Source organism: Scyliorhinus canicula, chromosome 1, assembly GCF_902713615.1.
Source record: "Scyliorhinus canicula chromosome 1, sScyCan1.1, whole genome shotgun sequence".
NCBI classification, from domain to species: Eukaryota; Metazoa; Chordata; class Chondrichthyes; order Carcharhiniformes; family Scyliorhinidae; genus Scyliorhinus; species Scyliorhinus canicula.
The window spans coordinates 62,349,140-62,367,179 of NC_052146.1; the positions used below are offsets into that span (position 1 = coordinate 62,349,140).

At 46.7% G+C, this 18,040-nt stretch overlaps 3 non-coding genes across 3 annotated transcripts; all 3 read right to left on the reverse strand.

Moving 5' to 3' along the window:
- Positions 1 to 572: 572 nt before the first annotated feature.
- On the reverse strand, positions 573 to 678 carry LOC119978642. The gene has a single exon (XR_005463516.1). It is a non-coding gene; the product is annotated as a U6 spliceosomal RNA (small nuclear RNA).
- A 3,598-nt stretch (positions 679 to 4,276) lies between these two features.
- Positions 4,277 to 4,383, reverse strand: LOC119978604. The gene has a single exon (XR_005463507.1). It is a non-coding gene; the product is annotated as a U6 spliceosomal RNA (small nuclear RNA).
- Positions 4,384 to 8,261: 3,878 nt separating this feature from the next.
- Positions 8,262 to 8,368, reverse strand: LOC119978583. The gene has a single exon (XR_005463496.1). It is a non-coding gene; the product is annotated as a U6 spliceosomal RNA (small nuclear RNA).
- Between the last annotated feature and the right edge of the window lie 9,672 nt (positions 8,369 to 18,040).

An 18,040-nucleotide genomic window follows, 5' to 3' on the forward strand; every position in this document is an offset into this window, starting at 1 on the left:
CTGGAGTCAATCCATTTGAAAACACTGTCTCCAGCTGAACACTGAGCTGCTGGTAATCCACAGCCTTGGTGTTGAGCAGGTTCTCCCTTCCAGCCGCTTCCCCAAATGTCCACTTGTGTTTGTTGAGAATTATCAACATTTTGTGTTTTTTGTCCTCAATTTGCAGCATCCGTGATATTTTGCCTTATGAAAAACAATAAGAATTAAAGAAGAAATGTTTTAAATAAAAGAACTGGATAAAAGCAAATTACTGCGGATGCTGGAACCTGAAACGAAAGTGGAGGGGTAGCTTTGACAAAGGGTCATCTGGACTCGAAACATTAGCTCTTTCCTCTCCCTACAGATGCTGCCAGTCCTGCTGAGATTTTCCAGCATTTTCTCTTTCGTAAATGTTTTAAATGTCTCATTGAAAAGTGTCAATTCAGCAAGTTTGAATAGTGTGTGGAGTGAGAAGTTTGAATTGAGTGAAGTGGGGAAGGAGCTGAATAAAGATGTTGAATTGAATGGATAACTGGTGTTTGGATCAGAGGAAAATTTGTGTGTTTTTGAGAAGGTGAAATGTTTTGTTAGTGTAAAATATGGAATGCTTCACGAATTTGAGTGTCATCCTTGCGCAAGGGCCATGCTAATCTTCTCTCTATCATTCCAACTATACTTCCTGTACACACACGACTGTGTCGCAAAATTTGGTTCCAAATCCATCTACAAGTTTGCTGATGATATGACCATAGTGGGCCGGAGCTCGAATAACAGCAAATCAGAATACAGGAGGGAGATAGAGAACCTAATGGAGTGGTGCAGCGACAGCAATCTATGTCTCAATGCCAGCAAACTAAAGAGCTGGTCATTGACTTCGGAAAGCAAAGTACTGTATACACCCCTGTCAGCATCAACGGGGCAGAGGTGGAGATGATTAGCAGTTTCAAATTCTTAGTGGTACACATCTCCAAAAATCTGTCCTGGTCCACCAACGTTGATGCTACCACCAAGAAAGCACAACAGCGCCTATACTTCATCAGGAAACTAAGGAAATTTGGCATGCCACATGAACTCTTTGCAACTTTTACAGGTGCATCAGAGAAAGCATCCTATCTGGCTGCATCACAGCCTGGTATGGCAACTGCTCGGCCCAAGACCGCAAGAAACTTCAGAGAGTCGTGAACACAGCCCAGTCCATTACACAAACCTGCCTCTCATCCATTGACTCCATCTACACCTCCCGCTGCCTGGGGAAAGCGGGCAGCATAATCAAAGACCCCTCCGACTCGACTTACTCACTCTTCCAACTTCTTCCATCAGGCAGGAGATACAAAAGTCTTTGAACACGCACGAATAGACTCAAAAACAGTTTCTTCCCCGCTGTTACCAGACTCCTAAACGACCCTCTTATGGACTGACCTGATTAACACTACACCCCTGTATGCTTCATCCGATGCCGGTGTTATGTAGTTATATTGTATACCTTGTGTTGCCCTATCATGTGTTTGCTTTTATTTCCTTTTCTTTTCATGTACTTAATGATTTGTTGAGCTGCTTGCAGAAAAATACTTTTCACTGTACCTCAGTACGCGTGACAATAAACAAAATCCAAATCCAATTTTAGAAGACAATACATTCAGCATCAGGATGCAGGCAGCAAGGCTTTCCTTCAAACATTTCCCGAGTACTCAGCACAAAAGTGCTATTGACTACAACCACCTTGTTTCTGAACAACCATCAGTCTCCAATGCCGCTCATCAAAAGTAGAACACCACATGGGAAACATCCCCATGGGTGCAACAATCAGCAAAGAATTCTGCATGTCAGACAATTCAGAGCTGTCAACAGTAAGGAGTTTGTATCAAGCGCTTCATACCGATCTGGTCACTTTACGTGGAGAAATAGCATAATTCACTGATATTGAAGGAAGTTGCACAATGAATGATCTTTTCTCGGGGCCTGGGAAATTACTGCCAGTTAAACAGTGGATTTTACATTATAATTAAAGATATAGAAAGGCTAACTTGAAGCACTTTCATATTTCACAATTAATAGATATTTGGTAAATGAAGGAACAGTAAACTTAATGCAAAGTTACAATTTGGAATGTACACCAGACCATCACTAAGGTAAATGTTCTGTATCTCATCCAATCACATCTCCATATCTAATCCCACACACTCCTTATTGACAAAGTCAATCCAAACTTCAGGGCTCAGTTCACAGACACATTGTGCCCCCAACCCTGACACGGAGAATCTCTCACTCCCACTTCTAATGCAGTTAAACTTATATTTATTTTATCCTTGCTTTTGGACAAGACTCGCGAGTTCTTCCTCTCTTTCTACAAAACTTATTTTACATCTTCTATCACATTATTAACACTTATTCCCCCTTCTCTTGGCTCCATTCCATCATTTCGTGATTTAGAGCCAATCCATTTGAAAACACTGTCTCCAGTAGAACACTGAGCTGCTGCTTTATCTTCTCCTCCTATTAAATGCATATTTTCTCCATTCACAATCTTCCCTGCCCCACTTCAATAACCAGGGTGACAATGCCAGTTATTCACATTAGTCGCGTTTCCCTTTCCTCCACGATCCACAGCCTTGGTGTTGAGCAGCTTTTCCCTTCCAGCCGCTTCCCAACTGTCCGCATGTGTTTGCTGAGAATTATCACCATTTTGTGTTTTTCTTCTCAATTGGCAGCATCCGTGATATTTTGCAAAATATCAAGAAATAAGTAAGAAGTCTGACAACACCAGGTTAAAGTCCAACAGGTTTGTTTCAAATCACTAACTTTTGGAGCACTGCTCCTTCCTCAGGTGAATGAAGAGGTAGGTTCATGAAACATGTGTATGGACAAAGTCAAAGATGCAAAACAATACTTTCAATGCGAGCATTTGCAGGTTATTAAGTCTTTACAGAGCCAGAGAGAGGGTTAACCCCAAGTTAAAGAGACGTGAATTGTCTCAATCCAGGACAATCGGTAGGATGTCGCAAACCCAGGCCAGATGGTGGGGGGGGGGGGGGGGGGGGGGGGGGGGCGGTGAATGTAATGCAACATGAATCCAAGGTCCCAGTTGAGGTTGTACTCATGTGTGAGGAACTTGACTATACGTTTCTGCTCGGAGATTCTGTGTTGTCGCGCATCCTGAAGGCCGCCTTGGAGAACACTTACCCGCAGATCAGAGGCTGAATGCCCTTGACTGCTGAAGTGTTCCCCGACTGGAAGGGAACAGTCCTGCCTGGCGATTGTCGCGCGATGTCCATTCATCCGTTGTCGCAGCGTCTGCATGGTCTCGCCAATGTACTACGCTTCGGGACATCCTTTCCTGCAGCGTATGAGGTAGACAACGTTGGCCAAGTCGCACAAGTATGGACCGCGTACCTGGTGGGTGGTGTTCTCACGTGTAATGGTGGTACCCATGTCGATGATCTGGTACTTCTTGCAGAGAGTGCTATGCCAGGGTTGTGTGGTGTCGTGGACGCTATTCTGAAGGCTGGGTAGTTTGCTGCAAACAATGGTTTGTTTGAGGTTGCATGGTTGTTTAAAGGCAAGTAGTGGGGGTGTGGGGAGTACTTTGGCAAGGTTTTCTTCTTCAACAATGACGTGTTGAAGGCTGCGAAGAAGATGTCGTAGTTTCTCCACTCCGGGGAAGTACTGAACGACGAAGGGTACTCTGTCGGTTGTGTCCCATGTTTGTCTTCTGAGGAGGTTGTGCGGTTTTTTGCAGTGGTGAGTTGGAACTGTCGATCATTGAGTCGTGCACCATATCCCGTTCGTACGAGGGCATCTTTCAGCATCTGTAGATGTCTGTTACGCTCCTCCTCGTCTGAGCGCACCTCTTTAACCTGGGATTAACCCGCTCTCTGGCTCTGCAAAGATTTAATTACCAGCAAATGCTCACATTCAAAGTATCGTCTTGCATCTTTGATTTTGTCTATATATATGTTTCAGGATCCTACCTCTTCATTCACCTGAGGAAGGAGCAGTGCTCCGAAAGCTAATGATTTGAAATAAACCTGTTGGACTTTAACCTGGTGTTGTAAAACTTCTTACTGTGCTCACCCCAGTCCAACGCCGGCATCTACACAACACAAAACAATGAATGAAAGTTTCAAATGACTGATTGAAAAGAGTCAAATCTGCACGTTTAGGAAATTTTTGGATGAAAAGTTTGAATTGAGAGAAGTGGGGGAGGAGATGAATTAAGATGTTGAATTGAATGGATGACTGATGTTTGAATTCGAGGAAAAGGTGCATGTTTTGCAGAAGGTGAAATGTTTAGGTAGTGTAAAATGTGGAACGCTTCACGAATTTGCGTGTCATCCTTGCGCACGGGCCATGCTAATCTTCTCTGTATCGTTCCAATTTTAGTATACGTGCTGCCGAAGCGAGCACGATTAAGTAAAGTCTGCGACTATCTTATAAATGGCCCAGTCAGTTCGCTCTTTACATTCATACTGACTGTGTATGTTCGTTTGATCCGTGTCACATTGTCCTAGGTTTTCCGAGCCATTGTGCTGATTTACAGACATGTGACTTGTTCACCTTTTCCTTTTCCGATGCAGGTTCTAAATATCAAACTGGGCTTGGCGAATTCTGGTCGTCTGGTTCTAAATGTAGATAAGCAACGTGGGCGGGGCTTCGGTTCGGCTTTGCACCTTCGGTGGACGGTGGGCCTGTGGGTGGGTGGGCGTGGCCTGTTGTTTGGGTGGGCGGGGCTTGTTGCTAGGTTGGGCCCAGTGTGCGGGGCAATGCTGCTCCCTCCACCTGGGGTGAGTCAATCTCATCTTTTGCTCAGACATCAGGCCCAGGCCCTCCCACTCAGCACTGCTGCCCTTTCCCACCAGATCCTCTCTGCACTCACCAAAGCCTAAAGGCCCCTCCTGAACTCTGCAGTCCAGACTTCAAGAAAGTAGCTGGGGATTGACCACTTTCACAAAGATTTAGCCGGAGAGTGGAGTTGTGGCGCTGCAGATTTGGACTATACACATTGGAATATTCAGAAGAGTGGGGTGGGGTGGGGTGGGGAGGGGGGGGGGGGGGGGATCTTATAGAATCATATATAATAATGAAGAGTAGAGATAAGATAGAAGCAGGAAGGTTGTTTCCACAGGCGAGTGAAATTAGACCTGGGCACAGCATCAAAATAACGGGGAGCAGATTTAGGACTGGTTTGAGTAGGAACCTCTTCACCCACAGCGTTATGATCCTGTGGAATTCCCTGCCTAGTGAAGCAGTTAAGGCCATTTCGTTGAGTGTTTTTCAGGCAAAGGTAGATTCTTGAATAGTAAAATAATTAAGGGTTCAGATGACCGAGCAGGTAAGTGGAGCAGAGTTCACAAAAAGATTAGCCATGATCTTACAGAATGGCAGAGCACGCTCGAGGGCCAGTTGGCCTACTCCTTCTCCTCGTTCTTATGTTCTTATGACTCGATGGGACCAATGGGACAATTCTACTCCTACATCTTATGGCCTTATAACCCCCTAGCTTTTGTGCTGCCACCCTCTTCATAAATCCAAGGATTGTGCATGTTTCTTGATGGACCGAATGGCCACATTCAATGATATTTATGATTTTAAATTGCTTTCTCAACCTGTTTACTATCTTCAAGAAATTGTGTACGTTTACCCCCACTGCTCCGTTCCCTCTTTAAAATCACCTCACCTCTTTCCCACAAAAGTGGAGTGCTTTCTACGTTACCCTTACATCTCCAAGGAGGAGTCTGCCCATTTGTCCTCCTGAAGTTTGTTCCTATCCTCTTCATTCTTTACTACATTTCACAGCTTCTTATCAGCTGCAGCTTTGAAATTATTGCTCTTTATATCCAAATCCAATAAATGTCATTGATAGAGCAGTGACCCCAATGCTGATCCCTGGGGACACCGATGCATTTCAGATTGAAATAACACTTCACCATCGCTGTCTGTCCCTGAGCCAGTCTTGTATCATACAGCCACTGGTTCTTTACTCCCACAGACTTTACATTGTCTGACAAGTCAATGTGGTCCTGCACTTCATCAAATGCCTTTTGAAAGTCCATATACAGGACATGTACCACGCTAATTGTATCTGCCGTTTTAGTTGAAATAAGTACTTGATCAAATTAGTCAAACACGGTTTGCCTTTAACAAATTCATGCTAATTTATTTGCTGATTTGTTTCCCAAAGCCAATTAATTGTTTTTCAGGTTATTGTCTCTAGGGGCCTCTCCATTATTGAAATTGGGCTGTAGTTGCTGGGTGTAGTTCCTTCTCCGCCCCAGATCTGAACCAACCATTTCCTCAAATGTCAGCTCTGCTTTCATATTTCTTCATACGCCACCCGCCAGCAACGACCCCATCCCCAATCTTGTGCTTTTCTCATTTCTCTCGCTCTCCACTGAGTGAGGAGCTGCTCAGAAGGTTTGAACTGTGTCCATGAATTGCAGAGCCTTCATGTATCTTTTGAGGAAGTCACATTTAGAAAGCTGTTCTTCCTGTTACTTTAAAACGAAAGATATAACAATTGCAAAGTAAAAGCAATGCATTTGATATTAAACTAAATACATCATTTTTCCTGAGTAAAGTGCCAGGACCTGTCCATAAATACACTCTGCATCAGCAATAAATCACAGAATCACAACTGTTACAGTGCAGGATGAGGATAGTTGGTCCATCCTGCCTGCACTGCCTCTCTGATTGAGCAACTCACTGAGTTAAATTTCCCTGCTTTTTCCCCATAACCCTGCACATTCTTTCCTGTATCTCTGCACTTTAGAGAGAAGGGATGGATAGGGCATTCTGGAAGACTATATTGCGCCCTACATCGCTAGAAGGAATGATCAAGAATACTGTGTTATCGGTTATCTGCTGTAATGGAACAAATACATTTGTAAACATGAAAGTGCTTCAGGAACCACGACACTCCAGTGGTATGTGGAGGGTGCATCTTAGAGAATAAATGTTAGTTATTGATCCCATTCCACAGAAACTGTCATCCTGTCAATTAAATTGCAGCACCGATCATTTCTCAGAATACCTGAGATGATAACAGCATTTGTTTCTGTTTAATAAATTAATTCGGAAACTATTTAAAGTAGAGGTTACTTATCCATCATCATTTGTAAGTCCACATGCTTACTCGTGTATTCTCAATATTTGTAAAGTTTTTAATCTCTTTGTAGAGTATCTTACATCCCCAAGCTCTAAATAGATTAAAGCCATCTTCACTACATTTTATATCCAACTCCATCTCAGTTCTCCGTTTTGGGCCTGCTTGTCTTAAATCCTGCTATCTTTATTTCCCTTTTTGTCACAATTGCCGCGGGGCACGGGATGAATCTGCATGAAGAATACTGAACAGCAATGGCAATTGTCTGGAGATCTATAAGACTTCCTTTGCCAGGCAAAACGGATGATCAATGTACAAATCAACAAATCAACAAATCAACCTCATAGCTATTTTTATTGTTCACTGGTGTCCTCTTCGATGAGACACTGAATTGGAGATCCCCACATATGTCTATTAAACTGACGTAAAATATCCCATGTCAAGATTAGAAGGGAATTCGACAAGAAAACTTCCCAAAATTACCTGACGTTTCACCTCATTTGATGTGTCCGGAGTCTTACTGTGTGGTTAGTCTTTGAAAGAAACTAATTCGATCTGAAGGGCTTTGAGGATATTCTTTCTTGGTTATTGGACAATATCTTAGACAATCGTGTACTCATGGCAGCTTCCAAGATTCACAGAGAATCTCTCACTCCCATATCTCATGCAATTAAACTGGTATTTATTTTATCCTTGTTTTTGGACAACTAGTTCTTCCTCTTTCTCTAAAGATCATTTCACGCCTTCCACCAAATAATGAACGCCTTCTCTTGTCTCCATTTCAGTATTTCATGATCTGGAGTCAATCCATTTGAAAACACTGTCTCCAGCTGAACACTGAGCTGCTGATAATCCACAGCCTTGGTGTTGAGCAGCTTCTCCTTCGCAGCCGTTTCCCCAAATGTCCACTTGTCTTTGCTGAAAATGATCGGTATTTTGTGTTTTTCTACTCGATTGGCAGCATGGTTGATATTTTCCAAAACAACGAGAAATAACGAATTGAAGTTTCAAATGATCTATTTAAAAGAGTCATATCTGCAAGTTTGACAAGTGCGTGGGTGAACAGTTTGAATTGAGAGAAGTGGGGAAGGAGGTGAATAAAGATGTTGAATTGAATGGATGACTGATGTTTGAATTGAAGAGGAAAATGTGCATGTTTTGCAGGTGAAATGTTTAAGTAGTGTAAAATATGGAACGCTTCACGAATTTGCGTGTCATCCTTGCGCAGGGGCCATGCTAATCTTCTCTGTATCGTTCCAATTTTAGTATATGTGCTGCCGAAGCGAGCACGACTGAATGAAGCACACGAATCTCTTATAAACCCTCTAGGCTGTACACTCTTTATAGTTGTTCTAACTGCAATTTTTGTTTTGATGCCTGACACATTGCTCTATGTTATCCGGGTAATCCCACTGATTGGCACCATGGGTATTTTCCTGTCTTTCGTTTTCTGATTGGAATATTACATATCACGTTGGGATTGGTGATGTCCATTTTGGTCCCGCGGTTTTAAATGTAGATGAGCAACGTGGGCGGGACTTCAGTTTGGGGTTGCTCCTTCGGTGGGCGGGGCCTGTTGTTCGGATGGGCGGGGCTTGTTGCTAGGTTGAGCCCAGTGGGCGGGGCAATGCTGCTCCATGACCTGGGGTGAGTCAATCTCACCTTTTGCTCAGACATCAGGCCCTCCCACTCAGAACTGCTGCCCTTTACTACCAGATCCTCATTGCACTTACCAAAGCCTAAAAGCCCCTCCTGAACTATGAAATGAAAGAAAATCACTTATTGTCACAAGTGGGCTTCAAATTAAGTTACTGTGAAAAGCCCCTAGTCGCCACATTCCGGCGCCTATTCGGGGAGGCTGGTATGGGATTTGAACAGTACTGCTGGCCTGCTTTGGTCTGCTTTTAAAGCGAGCCATTTAGCCCTGTACTAAACAGCCCCTGCAGTCCAGACTTCAAGAAAGTAGCTGGGGATTGACCAGTCTTTCACAAAGATTTAACTAGAAAGTGGAGTTGAGGCGGTGTAGACTCGATGGGCCGAATGCCGAATTCTGCTCCCATGTCTTATGGTCTTATAATGCCCTAGTCTTTGTGCTCTCATCCTGTTAATAAGTCCAAGGATTCCATCTCCTTGATGGACTGAATGACCACCTTCAATTATATTTATGATTTTTAAATTGCTTTCCAACCTGTTTACTATTTTCATAAAATTGTGTACGTTTATCCCCACAGCTCCGTTCCCTGTTTAAATTGCCTCACCATCCCACAAAAATGGATTGCTTTTATGGGTTAATCTTTCATGGTGGATGGGCAGAGCCTGTCGGTGCGGAGTTTGCACTTTCTCTCCGTGTCTGCGTGGGTTTCCTCCGGGTGCTCTGGTTTCCTCCCACAGTCTAAAGATGTGCAGGTTAGGTGGATTGACCATGATAAATTGCCCTAGCAAGTCCATAAAAGTGGGAAGAGGAGCTAGGGGGGCAGATAGAGGCGGGTCTGTGGGCGGATACTTTGAGTAGAGTCAACACATCCTCATCATGTGCCAGGCTCAGCCTGATACAATTTAAGGTCGTTCACCGGGCATACATTTTTAAAAATAAATTGAGAGTACCCAATGATTTTCATGTTTTTTTCCAATTAAGGGACAATTTAGCATGGTCAATCCACCTAACCTGCACATCTTTGGGTTGTGGGGGTGAAACCCACGCAGACACGGGGAGAATGTGCAAACTCCACACGGACCCAGGTTCGGGATTCGACCCGGGTCCTCAGCGCCGTAGGCTGCAGTGCTGACCACTGTGCCATGTGTCACCCCACCGGGCACACATGACGGTGGCTACGGATGAGCAAGTTTTTTGGGATAGAGGCAGGTGTGCGAGGTGTGAGGGAGGGCCAGCAAACCATGTCCATATGTTCTGGGCATGTCCGAAGCTTAGGTGATTCTGGCAGAGATCTGCAGACATCATATCTACAGTGCTAAAAGCAAGGGTTGTGCCGAGTCCAGAGGTGGCGAGTTTTGGAGTGTCGGAAGATCCGGGAGTCCAGGGGTTGAGAGAGTCTGACGTCTTGGCCTTTGCCTCCTTGGTAGCCTGGAGACGGATATTGCTTGCGTGGGGGAACTCGAAGCCCCTAAAATCAGAGATCCGCGTTAGTGACATGGCTGGGTTTCTCAGACTTGAGAAAATTAAGTTTGTCTTAAGGGAGACAATGTTAGGGTTCGTCCAGAGGTGGCAGCCATTTGTCGAGTTCTTCGGGGAAAACTGTCAGCAGAGGCAATAAGAAAAATAGGTGGGGTGTGTTGTGGGGGGGGGGGGGGGGGGGGGAGAGTTAGTCTATTTTCTGTTTAGGGTAGGTGGGATTTGTTCGGGATGGATATAGTTTATGCACTATGTTTATATTGGTATTTGTACTGTTTACTGTTATTACCATAAAATTATAAATACCTTAATAAAATGTTTTACAAAAAAAACGAGTCCCAAAACGTTAGGTGGGGTTAATGGGTTAGGGTGGAGGCATGGGCTTAAGTAGAGTGCTTATTCCAAGGGCCAGTGCAGCCTTGATGGACCGAATGGCCTGTTTCGGCACTGTAAATTCTATGATTCTATAGAAGATGTGGGTGGAGGGCAGCGTGGTGGCGCAATGGGTTAGCCCTGCAGCCTCATGGCGCCGAGGTCACAGGTTTGATCCCGGCTCTGGGTCACTGTCTGTGTGGAGTTTGCACATTTTCCCCGTGTTTGCATGGGTTTCGCCCCCACAACCCAAAGATGTGCAGGCTAGGTGGATTGGTCACGCTAAATTGCCCCTTAATTGAAAAAAATGAATTGCGTGCTCTAAATTTAAATTAAAAAAAAAAGATGTGGGTGGCACAGTGGTTAGCACTGTTGCTTCACAGCTCCAAGGTCCCAGGTTTGATTCCCGGCTTGGGTCACTGTGTGGTGTCTGCACGTTCTCCTCGTGTCTGCGTGGGTTTTCTCTGGGAGCCCCGGTTTCCTCCCACAAGTCCCGAAGGACATGCTGTTAGGTAATATGGACATTCTGAATGCTCCCTTTGTGTACCCGGACAGGTGCCAGAATGTGGCGACTAGGGGCTTTTCACACTAACTTCATTTCAGTGTTAATGTAAGCCTACTTGCGACAATAAAGATTATTATTATTACTGCTAAGGTGCAGGTTTGGCAGGCAAAGGCTGTATTGTTCTTCGTTCTTCATCTGCCAGGAATCTGCCCATTTGCCCTCCTGAAGTTGGTTCCTATCCTCTTCATTCTTCACTACATTTCACAGCTTCTTAACAGCTGCAGCTTTGAATTTATTGCTCTTTAAATCCAAGTCCAATAAATGTCATTGATAGAGCAGTCGGCCCAATGCTGATCCCTGGGGATACCTATGCATTTCAGATTGAAATAACACTTCACCATCGCTGTCTGTCCCTGAGCCAGTGTTGTATCCATACAGCCACTGGTTCTTTACTCCCACAGACTTTACATTTACTGACAAGTCAATGTGGTCCTGCACTTCATCAAATGCTTTTTGAAAGTCCATAGACAGGACATGAACCACGCTAATTGTATCTGCCGTTTTAGTTGAAATAAATACTTGATCAAATTAGTCAAACACGGTTTGTCTTTAACAAATCCATGCTAATTTATTTGCTGATATGTTTCCCAAAGCCAATTAATTGTTTTTCAGGTTATTTCTCTAGGGGCCTCTCCATTATTGAAATTGGGCTGTAGTTGGTGGGTTCAGTGCCGTCTCCCCCCGATCTGAACCAGCCATTTCCTCAAATGTCAGCTCTGCTTTCATATTTCTTCATACCCCATCCGCCAGCAACGACCCCACCCCCAATCGTGTGCTGTTCTCATTTCTCTCGCTCTCCACTGAGTGAGGAGCTGTTCAGAAGGCTTGAAGTGTGTCCATGGAGTGCAGACTTTGAGGGACCTTTTGAGGAAGCCATTGTTCGAAAGTTATTCTTCCTGTTACTTTAAAATGAATGATATAACATTTGCAATGCAATGCATTTGATATTAAACTAAATGCGTAATTTTTATTTTCCTTTGGAAAGTGCCTTGGACCTGTTCATGAATACACTTGGAGTCAGCAATTATTCACAGAATCACAACTGTTACAGTGCAGGAAGAGGCATTGGTCCATCTGGTCTGCACTGACTCTCTGATTGAGCAACTCACTCGAGTTAAATTTCCCTGCTTTTTGCCCATAACTCTGCACATTCTTTCCCTGTAACTCTGCATATCTGCACTCTTACCCATGTATTTGCTCTCTTTGTGCCCTAATTTTGCACTGTGACCAATCATTATTTGTTGATGTACCATTTGTCAACGTACTCTGTTGATTATTCTTTTTGTCTACTATGTACGTATGTACTGTGTACGTTCCCTTGCCCGCAGAAAAATACTTTTCACTGTACTTCGGTACCTGTGACAATAAATATCAATCATTAGAGAGAAGGGATGGATATGGCATTATGAAAGCCTGCATTGCTCCCTACAGCCCCAGGAGGAATCACCAAGAATACTGTGTTTTTGCGACGTTATCTGCTCCAGTGGAAGAATTATGAAAAAGCTTCAAGAACCAGCACACTCCAGTGGTATGTGGAGGGTGATTCTTATTGAATAAATGTTAGGTATTGATCTCATTCCTCAGAAACTGTCATCCTGTCAATTAACTGGCAGCATTTCTCAGAATACCTGAGATGATAACAGCATTTGTTTCTGTTTAATAACTTAGTTTGGAAACTATTTATAATTGAGGTTACTTTTATCCATCATCATTTGTAAGTACACACGGATCCACAATATTTGTAAAGTTTTAAATCTGCTTATAGACTTTCTTGCATCCTTATGTGCTCAATAAATATCCCTTTTGGGCCTGCTTGTCTAGCCTCTTGCTCTTTTTATTTTCATTTATGTCACAATTGCCGCAGGGCACGAGATCAATCTGCACTAAGAATACTAAACAGGACTTCCGATGGCGGTGATGAGTGAGTAAACCGCTCAATCGGTGGCTCTCACTCCGGCGGGAGTTGTGGACCTGGTTCCCCGTTTTTTTCGGGACTGCTGAGCGCTGGTAAGACGGCCATGGAGGGACTGAGTAACGGGCAGAGCTGCATGGAACCGCAGGAGAGCAGGAAGCAGCGAAAACGGGAGAGAAAAGGACAAAGGCAAAGTACAGTGGAAGCTGACCTGGGAGCAAAGATGGCGGACCTACGGACCTCGGACCCGGCAATCCAGCTAGCGCTGGAAAGCAGTTTTGAAGAGTTGAAGCGGGAAAATTTGGACCCACTTCAGAAGGCAGTGGACCAATTGAACCAGAAATTGGATGCCCAGGACAAAAAAGTTAAGGAGCTGGGGGAAGCGATGGAGGAGCAGACGGCCACGCAGATGGTTGCGGCGCTAGAAGTCGATGGGTTGAAGGAGAGACAGAGAAGACTGCTGGACAGAGTGGAGGAGCTGGAAAATAGAGCCCGCAGACAAAATCTGAGGATCACAGGCCTCCCGGAGGGGGCTGAGGGAGCTGATACCACAGCGTTTGTGGGTGACCTGCTGCTGCAGCTGACGCTTTTCTGCGACCGCCGGAGCTGGAGGGGGCACACAGAGTACAGGCGAGGCAGATGTGTCCGGGGGGGGTCCCCCTCGTCCGATGGTGATCAGGTTCCACAGGTTCACGGATAAGGAGCGGGTGTTGCAGTGGGCAACGAGCGCTAGGAGCAGCACGTGGAATAACAGTGTTCTTCGCATCTATGAGGACCTAAGCCAGGAGGTGGCCAGGCGTCGAGCAGCCTTTAAACAAGTTAAGGAGGTTTTGTTTAAAAAGCCTGTGAAGTTTGGTCTGCTCTTCCCAGCCCGTCTTTGGGTCACGCATCAGGGCCAACACCACTACTTCTCCGAGCCCGAAGAAGCGATGGACTTCGCGAGTGATCAGGACCCGCAAAAAGGACCCATGGGCTCAAGGTAAAGTTATTGTCTGGGGGGGGTGCCTACTCTGCCTGGACTGACGGCCGACTTTTACTGCTTTAAAGGTGCCTTGTGTTGTATTTTTGGCAGCTTTTGCCTACGGGGTGTGCGGGGGTGGCGATCCCCCTCTTGCTTTTTTTTTACCTTTTATCGTGCTCTTTTTGTTTGTTGGAGCCTTTACTGTAACCTATAAAGGTGGCCGGTAAGCAATGGGGATTAAAGTTTTTGGTTGTGGGTTTTTATGTTTGTTTTGGGGTGGGTGTTATACAGGGACTGTGTTACTGTGTTGTTACTTTATTAATGCTCAGAAAGGCTCGTGTGTTAACACTTATCTGTTTACACAGCTAGAACTGTATTGCACCTGAAGCAGCTTCACTTTGCTGTTTGATGTCCCCATCGCGTTTGATCTTTCCCATTATAGTGTGACTGCTCCAGTAGGTCAGATCGGGGGGGGTGGTGTGTTGATGAGTGGGGGGATGAGGTCAGGAAACAATGGGAGTGAGACAAGTGGGCGCCGGAGGGATGAGTCATCGGGCTAGCAGATTGGCTAGTCAAGGGAGTCAGGTGGGGGGGGGGGGGGGGGGGTATACAGCCAGTAGATGGCAGGGGTGGGGTTATTGGGAGATGTTGCTCAGGGGGAAGTTATTCTGCTGACGTGGGAGGGGTCTGAAGTAGGTATTGGAGAGGAGGTCGGGGGTGGAAACTGCCAAGAGGCGAACCAAGAGAGGTGCGACACATGGGCCGGGGGCGGGCCCAAAAAGGGTTATGATTAACCGGCGCGGGGGTTGGGGGGGGGGGGGGGGGGGGCAACCAGGCTGATCACCTGGAATGTCAGAGGACTAAACGGGCCAGTCAAAAGGGCACTAAGGGCTCTAAAGGTGGACATAAGTATGCTGCAGGAGACACATTTGAAAGTGTCTGACCAGATTAGACTAAGGAAGAGCTGGATCAGCCCGGTCTTCCACTCGGGCTTGGACTCTAAGTCCAGGGGGGTAGCAATTATGATCGATAAGCTAGTTCAATTTGAGGCGGAGGGCATAGTCGCATTCGGCGGGGGCAGATTCCTTATGGTAAGGGGCAAGCTGGAGGGGAGGAGAGTGGTGCTGGTGAATATATATGCTCCGAATTGGGACAACGCTGACTTTATTAAAAGAGTACTGGGGAAAATCCCAGACCTAGACTCACGCAAGTTGAATATGGGGGGGGGACTTCAATACGGTCCTCGACCCGGTTCCAGACCGGTCATGTCCCAGAACGGGTAGGCTCCCAGCAATGGCAAGGGAGCTGAAAGGGTTAATGGAACAAATGGGGGCAGTGGACCCATGGAGAGCCAGACAGCCGACGGGAAGAGGATATTCGTTTTACTCACACATCCACGGAGTATACTCCAGGATCGATTTCTTTATCATGAGCAGGGACTGTGTAAGGGAGGTAAAAAATATGGAATACTCGGCGATCACTATTTCGGACCATGCCCCACATTGGGTGGACCTGCAGGTCTGCAGGGAGAATTATCAACTCCCGCAATGGAGGTTAGACGTAGGATTGCTGTCGGAGGAGAGGATATGTGAGAGACTGCGGAAGTGTATGCTAAATTCCCTACAGGTGAACGATACGGGGGAGGTTTCAGCAGCGATCCTGTGGGAGATGTTGAAGGCAGTAGTGAGGGGGGAGCTGATCTCAATTCGGGCTCACTTGGATAGGGCGGACAGAGCAGAAATGGATAGATTGGTTAGGGAGATTTACCGGATAGACGAGGAGCATGTGGGGTCCCCGGGGGAGGACCTACTCAGGGAGAGACGGAGATTGCAGGCGGAACTGGGGGTGCTATCCATGAGTAGGGCCATGGAACCACTTAGGAAGGTGAGGGGAGTGGTGGATGAGCATGGGGAGAAGGCCAGCAGATTGCTAGCGCAGCAACAGAGGAAGAGGGAGGCAGCCAGGAAAATAAGTAGGGTGGTGGACGGGAAGGGGAGCAGAGTGGAGGACCCGCCAGGGCTGAATAAGGTGTTTCGGGACTTTTATAGTAAGCTCTACACTTCAGAACCCCCGGAGGAGCCAGTGGAGATTAAACGGTTCCTGGATGGACTAACCTTCCCAAAAGAGGGCAGGGGACTAGTGGACAGGCTGGGGGCCCCGATTAGAGCGGAGGAGGTACTGGGGGGCCTAAAGGCCATGCAGTCGGGGAAAGCCCCGGGACCGGATGGATACCCGGTAGAGTTCTACAAAAAGTTATCAGAGATAGTGGGCCCGGTCTTGGCGAGGGTTTTTAATAAGGCGAGGGACAGAGGGACCCTACCTCCGACGATGTCGCAAGCCACCATCTCCCTGATAGTAAAGCGGGACAAGGACCCAGAATCCTGCGGGTCATACAGGCCAATCTCCCTGATTAATGTGGACTCCAAGCTGCTGGCCAAGGTCCTGGTGATTAGAATTGAGGACTGCGTACCGGAGGTGATTGGGGATGACCAAACAGGATTTGTTAAAGGCAGACAGCTGGCAGCCAACTTGAGAAGATTGCTTAATGTGATTATGATGCCCCCGACGGGCAAGGAGGTGGAGGTAGTTGTGGCAATGGACGCTGAGAAGGCCTTTGACCTGGTGGAGTGGGACTATTTGTGGAAGGTGCTTGGACAGTTTGGGTTCGGGGAGGGACTGGTTAATTGGGTCAGACTATTGTACCAGGCCCCAAAAGCTAGCATGAGGACAAACAGGACGACGTCAGATTATTTCAGACTACATCACGGGACCAGACAGGGATGCCCACTCTCCCCGTTGCTGTTCGTGCTGGGCGTAGAACCGTTAGTGATTGCTCTGAGAGCTACAAAGGGGTGGAAGGGAATGACTGGGGGGGTGGAGCACAAGGTCTCTCTCTATGCGGACGACCTGCTCCTGTACGTGTCGGACCCACTGGCCGGGATGGACAATATACTGGAAACTGAGAAAGTTTGGCCGGTTCTCAGGGTACAAATTAAATATGACCAAGAGTGAGATGTTTGTAGTGCAGGCAAGGGGCCAGGAGAATAGGCTGAAGGAGCTGCCATTTAGGCTGGTTGGGGAAAGTTTCCGATACTTGGGGATACAGGTGGCACGAGACTGGGTCAGGTTACATAAGTTAAATTTGACTAGAGTGGTGGAACAAATGAAGAGGGAGTTTCGGAGATGGGATGCACTCCCGTTATCACTTGCGGGGAGGGTGCAGACCGTAAAGATGACAATCCTCCCAAGATTCCTGTTCATTTTTCAGTGCCTCCCGATTTTTATCCTTCTTCAAAAGGACCAGCAAAATCATTGTGAGCTTTGTCTGGGCGGGAAAATCCCCACGGGTGAGGAAGGCGATGCTGGAAAGGAATCGCAGCGAGGGGGGATTGGCGTTGCCGAATCTGATCAACTATTACTGGGTGGCTAACATAGTCATCATAAGGAAATGGATGGTGGGTACGGGGTCTATTTGGGAGCGGGTGGAGGTGGCTTCGTGCAGGGGCACCAGCTTGGCAGCCCTGGTCACGGCTCCCCTATCGCTTTCGCCGGCCAGGTACTCCACCAGCCCGGTAGTGAGGGCGGCCTTGCAGATATGGGGCCAGTGGAGGAGGCATGTAGGGGAGGTGGATGCGTTGGTCTGGGCTCCAATGTGTGATAACCATAGGTTTGCCCCCGGGAGCATGGATGGGGGGTTTCGAACATGGCAGCGGGCGGGGGTGAGGAGGGTGGGCGATATGTTCCTGGAGGGGAGCTTTGCTAGCTTGAGGGCGTTGGAGGAGAAATTTATGCTGGTAAGGGGAAATGACTTTAGGCACTTACAGGAGCGGGACTTTATACGCAGACGACCTGCTCCTGTACGTGTCGGACCCACTGGCCGGGATGGACAATATCCAACATGCTTCCAGCCAATAGGGATCCAGGACAGAATAGTCTCTAGAGGGGAAGGAGGAGAGGGTAGAGTCTCGGATATCTACAAGGTGCTCATGAAGGGGGAAGAGTCCCAGACGGTGGAATTGAAA